The sequence below is a fragment of the Henckelia pumila genome, chromosome 3 (assembly GCF_033568475.1).
Source record: "Henckelia pumila isolate YLH828 chromosome 3, ASM3356847v2, whole genome shotgun sequence".
NCBI lineage: Eukaryota > Viridiplantae > Streptophyta > Magnoliopsida > Lamiales > Gesneriaceae > Henckelia > Henckelia pumila.
Window position 1 is genome coordinate 197,142,220 of NC_133122.1, and position 8,969 is coordinate 197,151,188.

Genomic DNA, 8,969 nt, shown 5'->3' on the forward strand with positions numbered 1-8,969 from the left:
CTTAGTTAATTAGTGATAAATTAGTAATCGGCTGAACTTTCAAGAAACTCCATTTAAAAAAAATTAACGAGCCTTCTAATACCCAGACCGGTCGGCATACATATAGAAATTTGATAGTAACAGTTACTAATTTTGTGGGAACTTTCGCATTTTTCATCAAATTGCTCTGCTATTCAAGGAAATAATCTATTAAGTTGCCAAATTCGGCACACTTTGAAACAAACAAATTAATCAAGAAAACTGAAGTAAATTTATAGAAACAAGCAAGTTCCCAAAGTGCATGATTGATTTTGAGAGGTATGCATTTAGAGCTAATTCAAAAAACATGTTCATATTTCAATGACACGTCTAAGGAAATATTTGCAATCACAAAAAAATAAAAATTGGTTTCATGTTAAAAAATAATCAGTTTTGTGTATTTGGAAATACTCACCATCATATGAAAAAAAGTGACTATTGGATTTTTGCTGAAAAATAATCAATTTTGTGTATTTTTATGTTAGTTTAAATTTAACTTAATTTAATTGACATTCAAAAGTTGGTGAGATGTTATTGTGTCTCAACAAAAATAATCTTGGTAAAATTATTATTATTATAATAGCTTATTTATCAAATATTATCCACTTCTTATTTCTAATTTCTTGCTTTTGTTTCGAACATTACAAAAAAATATTAATATTTTTTCTCAAATCTTGTTAGGAATTTATACATTTAATTATTTATAGAAAACAAAAAACATTGCAGTAAATTTAACATAAAGATAATTTCATTATTATATCATAGATATGGAAATCCACTAGCAATCACAACGTAGAACATGAATCCTTGTTCCAAGAACATAGATGAAAGGGGAAAGTCTCAACCAGAGCCATTCAATTGCATGTCACCCAACAGAGGGCTACGGTTGGTAGACTCGGGTCCACATTACCATTTTAACCCGGACAAAACGGGTTAAAACTCAAGATCCATTTTCATGACCCTACCCGTATACATCTCATCTCTTCCCACGCGCCTTTTCGTGCTTGTCAAATAATAATTTTAATGGCTCATGGCATTTCTTATTTTCATTTATTTATTGATTTATTATTTGTATTCGTATTCTAATAAATATAAACTTTAATTTTCAATAAGTTTATACTATGCTTTGATGCTACTACTGTTGTAAAATTTTAACACGTATTATATAATGAGAGGATCACGATGTGTTCGATCAACCAATCTGGGTTGTCAATCATTACTCCAACAATTATCCATAAACAAATGTAGTGCATCGTCATCTGAATCACAAGCAAAGGTTAAAGGTGTCCGTTATTTTTTTTTTTTGCAACTTTAGAAATTTGTTGATGTGGTGTTGATGTGACATCAATGCAGTGCTGATGTGGAGTTGATGTGTATAGTTGCTACGTAAGCATTTTCGAAGAACAAAAACTAAAATTGCCAAAAATTAAAACATACAAGACTAAAACTGAAATACAAAACCATAAAAGATCGAAATTTCAAAAAGACAAGTATTTAAGATCAAAATTACAGTTTTCCCTAAAAACTAAACACACGTTTTTAATCGATTGAGTTGGATTAATTTATTTAATTGAATCATATAATTGATCATAGATCCCCAAATATACAACGATAATTTTTTTATTATAATACTAATATATATCTATTACATTAATTAAGTATCGGAAACCAGATAATCTTTTTTTGTATGAATTAAACAGAGATAAAATAATAAGTTTGTTTTTGCATTTTCTTTACAATGTCTTTTTTCCTTAATGTGTATTGAAAAAAAGCCTATTTAATAATAAGATTAAAAATTATTTTGGTACATAAACTATTGACAAAATGTCAAATTGATACATGAATTATTGAAAATAGTTTAATTGGTATATGATCAAACACAAAAGTCAATTTTATCATTTACTTAATTTGCTTTTAAATTGAATATTGTTATTAAATTGATTAATTGAACTACATACATATTTTTGTCTTTAAATTATTATATTAATTACAACTATAAATATAAATTCATATTTACTAATTACTATACTATAAAATAATATTATATATCATTATACGAAAAAATATTCAACATAAAATTTATAGATTATAAATAAAAGACACACACGTATATAATTTTTTTATTTGATTAATATAAAGAATAATATTATAACATAGATAAACAGAAAAATATATATCTTTTATTATATATTATTTTTGAATATATAATTTATAGAAATAATTTCCAATTTGGTCCCTCATTTTAGGTCTCAGTCCTGATTGGATCCTTCGTTTTTACATCGACCTAATATAACATTTTTTATTTCGGTTTACCGAATATACCGAATTTATTTTTTTTTAAAAAAAATTTCATGGTATACCGAAAAAAAACTCGGTATACCGAAACCGAGCCGAAACCGAGTTTTTTTTCGGTATACCGAATTTTTTTTATTTTCGGTACGGTATTCGGTATAAAAATTCTCCATATCGAATTTTTCGGTATACCGAATTTTCGGTGTGGTACCGGTATGAAATTCTTTATACCTGTATGGTATGGTACGATATACGGTATCAGAGTTTGGTACGGTATACCGTACCGTACCCAGCCCTAGTCAAGTGTTAAAATTAATGGAGATGACCTGCTTGACCCGATAAATCTTCCCTTCTCACCTCTAGAACCGGTAGACCCATTTTTAGAAAATGAACTTCCCTTAGAATTTTCAGTCCTGCAAATAATTTTTTAAAAAAACCATGCTTAGGTCAACATTTACACTACCAATATGGAAGTCAGCCAGGTTGTGAGACCTCGGTTCTAAACATAAATTAAATGAGTAATTAAAAATAAGCAAGCATTAAAAGCCAACACATATTTTTTTATTTTATTTTTTTTTATAAAAGGGCCCGCGCGGCCGCGCCCTTTCGAGGCGCGGGCACGCATGACGCCCTGCCCAAAAAGGGGCGCAGGCGCGCGGGCGCGCCTCCCTGGCTGCTCCGGTGCTAGAATCACCAAAAACAAGAACATCAAGCCATACAATACTCCGAAACATAAACATGCGTTACAAACTTGATTCCTCCATTTAAAACAGGAGTTCTGGAGTTCAACAACCAAACCAAAGTCGAGAACATGCAACAACAATATAACGATGAAGTTCGATAACTAAACATGTTCTAACATAAACTAGATTGACATGCTGAAATCGACTTCTAGACCGAGTCTCACTTCTACATCTTTCCCTCGAAGCTAACCATGCCTCTTTTGACTTGTTTCTGACCCACCTGTTGCCAAGTACACATACAAAACAAAGCAACAGCCGGATAATCCGGTGAGAATACAATTCCCAGTAAAAGAGACTAACATGCTATCAAGTAAACATATCAAATCATAATATGAACTCGTTCTTCAAATAATCAATTAATCCAATCAAGAACTGAATTAAAATGATATGCATGTCTTTAAAACTTCGGGATTATCAGACTCAGATAATCGAATGCAATTCTTCTATTCTTTCTTTCTTTCTTTCCTTCTTTCTTTGGTTTGGGATCCCGAGGTTAAAACATCCAAAGATCACACCGACTCCCCTCTCGAGATGGACGTGACATGTTTTAATCCTCTAGACTCCAGGACATTACAGTGAGCTACTCGACAAGGTAGTAAATCGCCTACCAAGCCACTCAACCACAATCTCTAGATCGTCTAATTCAAATTGAATAAATCAAGGATCAATATGAATGCATATATAATCTCATGCACTCACTATAAATTCAATCATATAATCAAATAAGCAGTCAAAACATGCAGTATGTGATTTCTTCTAGGACACTCGAATCAATCCGGATTCTAGTTAATCGTCCTATTCCATTCCAAAGTCATCTTATACCTTATTCTCTTCGAAGGTACTGAAATTTGAAAATCAATAATAAGGATAATAATCAATATCCAAACAAATTCATTCGAAACTCAATCAACTTCTTCAATCGATAAATAAGAAAATCGATACTGTACCGACTTCAATCTTCCAAACTGACCAAAGCTGCTATCTCGCAACTCTGTTGACTTCACTTCAATCTAACAGAAAAATTCATAAGGATCAATATCGACATCCAAAAGCTCAATCAAACTCGATACGATCAAAATATGTTCATGTCCAAAACTCAAACTGACGGCATAACGGTTATAAACTGATCAAACCGAAAATGCAGACAGCAAGATATCAATTCAATAAACTCAATTCAATCAACAAACATCATTTCCAATCTAAACCCAACACATCTCAAAATCCCCAAATTCGAAATTCATAAAAAAATTCATATCAAATCCAATCGTCGTTATTTCTTCGAACCGTCTTAGATATACTATCACAGCTATCTCATAATCATCCTCTCCGAATATAAATCAATTCTAAAGACAACCAAAAATTCAAACCTCTCAGAAATAAGACAAACTTACTTTCAAACGGAGCACTCGTCGTTGTGGTCGCAGATATCCACTTCAGATCAATTTCCAACGGACGGATCGAGCTAAAATGGAAATCCCAAAGCTTGGAAGCTTGTTGGGTCGATTTCCATGGTGAGAGACGGTGGAGGGGAAGAAGATGGAGTGGAAAGAAAGAGTCAAAGCCTCTTAAATATCTAACAATTCCCATAATTGCGTTTTAGTCCCTGAAAATTCTGAAAATTGCATTTTAGTCCCTGATCAAAATCGAATCGGCCCTCGAATTCTAAAATCTCTGATTATCTTAAATAAAGTCCATTAAGATAATTTTGGGGCGTTACACAGGTGAAATCACATGATTCATAATAATATATACATAGAAGTAACTAAATGAAACACAACCAAAAAACCAAGATAGAGGTCATTAGGGACAGCCAAAAAAAAGTTGTGTTCTTAATCTTGTCTAAGTTTCACGGTTAATTCAATTATAGTAGGAAACCAAAAATAATCCACACTATTTGTAACTGTACAAACAAAGCTGTAAAAGCAAAACAAAATAAAAAATCTGAAATTTAACCCACTGAGCAGCATAAATGAAGAAAACTTAAATAAGATGAAACTAATATAAATCAAAAGTATGGTTAGACAAATGTAAAGATAACAAGGTGAGACTAAAAGAAAATCAAAAATTTAGTGAAACGTTGCATTCCCAAAAGCAAAAATAAAAAAATTTGAAATTTCAACCCATCTACTACTCGGTTTGAAGAGTTAATCCAAGAGAAAACAAGTGTAGATTCGAGCTAAAAGAGATAATCGATCTTACGCAAGGACAACTTCAAATCAATCTATGTACGCTCAAAGAGAGATTTAAAGAATTTTAATTTGAACCCTATGCTGCTGAAACAGGGGAACCGTTGCAGATGGCCGCCTGTGGAAAGATACCATCACGGCAGATTAGCCACCCAAAGTCTACAGAATAGTGGGAACGGGATTAGGTTTAGAGATTTGGGGGAGAATGAAATTGATAAAAATGGGTCTACCGGTTCTAGAGGTGAGAGGGGAAGATTTATCGGGTTAAGCAGGTCATCTCCGTTAATTTTAACACTTGACTGGACGGAAGGACCAATTACAGAAATATAGTGAAAAATGAAGGATCAAATTGGGTCGATGTAAAAACGAAGGACCAAATCAAGACTGGAACCTAAAATGAGGGACCAAATTAGGAATTATCCCATAATTTATCAATTGTTATATATGTGCATGTTTGTATGTGCATATTTATATTAATTAATATTTACATTATTTCGTACAATGAGTACGATATCTTTTTATAATATAAAATTTAAATAAATATAAATTTATCTTTATAATTTTCTTAATAAAATAATTTTTAAAAATAAAGTGTGTATTTATTTTAATTTAACTAAATATTAGACTTTAAAATAATGTAGGTGAAGGGTAAAATTGACTTTATAAGTTGATTATGTACCAATTAAATCATTTTCAATATTTCATGTACCAATTTGACATTTTACCAATAGTTCATGTATCAAAATGAATTTTACTCATAATAATAACTCATGACATTTCTTAATTAATTATGTTTTTGAGTAAGTCTCTTGTGAGACGGTCTCACGGTTTTTTATCCGTGAGACGAGTCAACTCTACACATATTTATAATTAATATTTTTTGGCATAATAAATAATATTTTGTGTGTGTGTGTGACCCAAACACGAGATCTTTCTCAATATATATCTCTAATATTTTATAATAGTTGAAACACTTAGAAAAACCACTTATACGTGAAAATCATCTTTTGTTTTTTCTTCAGCCCATCCTTCACTATTTTTGTTATTTATAATTACATTTCATACCCACAACCCCACTAAAAACCTCTCACTCACTCTATCTTTTACATGAAAAAAACTCATCTTTTAACACACGCGAAACGTCTGCATTTTTCACTAGTCTATATAATATTGACGCGCACACGATACATGGTTTCTTAGTTTCAGCTTCGTATTAAAAAAACGCATGCATAATTATCGAAGTGAAAATTAAATAAAATGAATGGCGAAAGACAAGGACGGGTGAGAAAGAGAGGGTTTGTCATTTATTAGGGGTTTGCAGAATGCCCTCGACTTTTTCGCGGGGCTTCTACTCAATTATTTTCATCTTTCTTAAGTACCCACTCACTATCAGCTCGTGTATGGCTCTCCTGAGTCGATCGTTACACTTTTGCGAATTGAGCACGCTATTCTTTATTTTCTCGAGTTCGAGAAGAATTTTTTGAAATTTTAAGACTTTGATGTACGATGAATTATAAGCATAACACCACGATGCACAATTAATCATGCATATATATGTGTGTAGGACGGACTTGAAACAAGTGTAAAATTTATATATGCTGTACAAATCTTTGGAAGTACAGAGTAGGCAGACTGTATATATTTTCTACACACAACCAAACCTCAACTGATTGGCTTAAAGGGGCAATTTTGATGTTGCGCGCTCTTTACTCTTTAATATATAAATTAAATTATGCACCATTACATTAATTCAGGAATAATGTTAGAGGTATAACATATATTATTTACAACGAGATTTACAACAAATATATCGTGAGATTTTATTATTATATCGTGATACTTTATATTTAATTTATCATGAGATTTTGATAAATGAAATTTTTGTATTGAATTTTTTATGTTGTATAAATTGATGTACAAATTTGGTTATACATATAGCATTACTCTTAATTCAGTACTGTGAAATTAAAGAACCCGTGAAATTAATTAAAAGAAAGTGGGATTCATGTTGTCAGAACCTACAAGCTTTATGAGACAAACTGTTAATTAATTATTGAAAATAAGTTAAAAGACAAATAATGCAAGCATTTTTATCAGAGAGATAGTTATTTTATTTTATTTTATTTTCAGAAATTTGATGTGAAGAGTCGAGAGAGTTTGGGTGGGCTAGTTGTCCTCGTTCTAAATTTGGGTTGCGGACAGCCCAACAAGGCAAATAATTCAGCCCAAAACTGCCGAATCCAGAGCTAGGGATTCACTTGTCAATTGACATCATTAATTTTTTTTATTGAGACACCGTTCTATTCACGGTATTATTAATATATGTATAATCATCTCATCCCATCCCACGTTCTTCTCATCATATTATTTATCTATATATTAACTATTTATTTTACATCAATCAAATCATCAATTATTTATCTCACATCAATCAAATCATTGAATTCAAATTACTATATTACCCCTTATAAATAATATAATTTTTATTTTATTTATTGTTAAAATAACAAAATAGTAATTTAATATTTTTATATAAAATTTAATAAATCAAAATCAAATAAACCATAATCTAACAATCAAATCCAATATAATTTTAACTATCATTTCTTATTTATTTTTTATTACATTATACTACTTATCTATATATTATTAATACCATACCTCAAACCAAACCGTGCCCGAGTATATTAGAAGAAATTAGATTTTTTGTGAGATGGATACGGACTCATGGTATTTATTCGTGATACGGACTGCCCATATTAGAAGTAATATTTTTGACATGAAAATAATATTTTTTCATAGATAATACAATACAAAATTGATATGTGAGAACGTCTCACAATAATTTTTGTCCTTAGAAAAAAGTCAAAACACTGATTTTGTTATTTTTAATGAATATATACAAAAATATTCGTAAAATTAATAATTATTAAACCTATCCATTTCCAAAAGGTTTCCAGATAGGGATGATAATGGGTCGGGTTTCGGCCCGACGAGACGGGTTTAGACACGGCCAAGCGGGTCCAGATGTGGGTCCCAGGTGGGTCCTGGGTTTGGTCGGATCCGCCTCGAACGCGCCCCACCAAAAATATATATATTAAATATAAATATAAATTATATATGTATATATATTAACAATATATATTTATATTATTTATATCACATGATCAATACTTTATCTTTAATTTGAGTTTATAATATTTTTAGATTTAAATAATTTAATATATTATGATATTTTTATTATGAAAATATATTATTATGATTTTTCCTGAGTTATTAATTATTATGTAAATTAAAATGATATATTTTAACTTGTAAAAATATTTTTTTTATCTTAAATTTTATTGATATAAAATTGAAAAATAAATTTTAATAATGATTTGTTAATTTTTTAACTTATTTAAAATTTTATTTAATATAATTTAAAATATATTTAATTTGACGGGTCCAATAGGTCTAATCCGAATTGAACCTGCCGGGTTCACGGGACGAGGCGGGTCCACGGGAAGGCGAGGCTGGGTCTCGAATTTGCCAAAACCCGCCCCATTACCATCTCTATTTTCAAAAGGTAGAACTAAGTTACTAACCTTTCATATTAAAAAAAAACCCCACTTTCCTCTTCTATAACCACTTTTTAAAATATTTACTATAAACAGTATCTTCTTTCAAAATCAAACTTCAAGTTGTCATTTAGTTCTCTCTCTCTTTTTTTTTTTTTTTTTTTTTTCAA